Source organism: Octodon degus, unplaced genomic scaffold (assembly GCF_000260255.1).
Source record: "Octodon degus isolate 3935 unplaced genomic scaffold, OctDeg1.0 scaffold00002, whole genome shotgun sequence".
Classification (NCBI taxonomy): domain Eukaryota; kingdom Metazoa; phylum Chordata; class Mammalia; order Rodentia; family Octodontidae; genus Octodon; species Octodon degus.
Genome location: NW_004524578.1, coordinates 33,864,009 through 33,865,754, shown reverse-complemented (window position 1 = coordinate 33,865,754; position 1,746 = coordinate 33,864,009).

Below are 1,746 nucleotides of genomic sequence, written 5' to 3'. Positions count from 1 at the left end.
CCTTATAGAGAGTTGGAACATGTGTATAACACGTCTTAGTTCTATTCCATCCCCTTCCCTTCTTCCCCTCCCTCTTCCCTTTCCTTTTTCATATCTTCGTATTTCCTATTTTCTTTTACTTTGCTGTTTGAGTTTTTTGTATAAGAGAGGCTATGTGATATTTAAGCTTTTGTGTCTAATTTATTTCATTTTACATGTGGACTCAAGCTTTTAAAAAGGGGGGGAAAGGAAAGGTGAAATGAAGGAAGAAAAAATGGGAAGGAAAGGGAAAGGAAGGAAAGGGGAGCAGGTAGGAAGGAAGCAGAGAAGGAAGGAAGGGAGGGAGAGAGGTAGGGAGAGAGAGGAAAGAAAGACAGGAGGAGCAAACATGCTGAAACGCAGAGGACCTAGTAAGTGAAATAAATCAAACACAAAAACACAGACATTGCTTTACTCTGCTGATATGAGACATCTAACACAATCAAACTCATAGAAAAAGAAAGTTGAATGGTGGGAGCCACGGGCTGGGAGGAGGGGGGATTTGGTAATCCACAAACACAGAGCTGGAGTTATTTGAGGTGAAAACACCGCAGCGGTGTACAACAATGCACACTGCATAACGTGAACAGCACTGTACATTTAAACTCATTGAAGGGACATCTACATTGTATGTGTGAATTTTTAGACACAACTGAAGAAACAAGATACATGACAAAAACATGGGCCAGCGTCATGGGCTGGCTCACCCAGGCTTATGGCTCTGGTGAGTGCTGGGACCAGAACGACTGGTGGCCAGGAGCAGACCACTGGCCTTTTCCTTCGCCTCGTCGTCACCTCCGCTGGTCCTGAATGCTATTTGCTGCAGCATTTCAGGAATGTGAGAGGGCCTTCAAAGATGATTGCTCTGGAAGACGATCAATTCTTTATCCACCAGGGATGTGTTTACTTTAAAAGCCTGCCTGTATCTTCATGAAGTTTACTCATCAGACTTCTGCAGGCTTTGAAGTTGAGTCGGTGATTTTATTGCAAGCAATTCTGCATTAATGCCATGCTCCGCTTTTCAAATGTAGAGCTCAAGGTCTTTCCGAAGCAGTTAAAATTCATGATTTGCTTACTCAATGAAATGACAGCTATATTGTGGAGGGAAAAAATCGAGGCCTGGAAAGGTTAAAGGATTTATCTAATATACAATGCATGTTTGTGAGAAATAAGCTTCAAGTTCAAATTATTTAAAACTTCTCCAGTCTCCTCTCATTTCACAGGGCAATCACTTGCTTCATGCATAGGCAGCAGTGGAAAGTAACTAAAATGTTACTTGTAACATTTATCTTGTAACTAAAATGTCTTGGTGTTATCTTGTCCACCTTTTGCTCTTGGAAATGACCTCTTCCCACTAGCTGATGTCCTGTTCAGATCTTCAGGGTTTTGTGAAAAAAGTAGAAAGCATTTCCCTGGTTCTACATACATATTTCTGCATATTTTTGTAACTGCAGGGTGAATGAGAGTTTAAACGACAGTATGAGAAACAACACCCAGTTGGGGAATTTCAGTCCATCGAAAATGAGAATCCCTTTCAGATGGAAGTTAAAAATGAGGCAGCCCAGCTGAGGGGTGCCTGGGGCTGGCAGACGCAGTCACAGTCCTACTGTCCTGAACACTCTGTAGGTCCTGAGGACAGGCATGCCTTCCTCTTCAGGCCTTGCTTCCTTAGCATGGGTCATGGGTAGGCAAACAGGCCCCTGTTGGGGCTCAGAGCCGGACACTGGT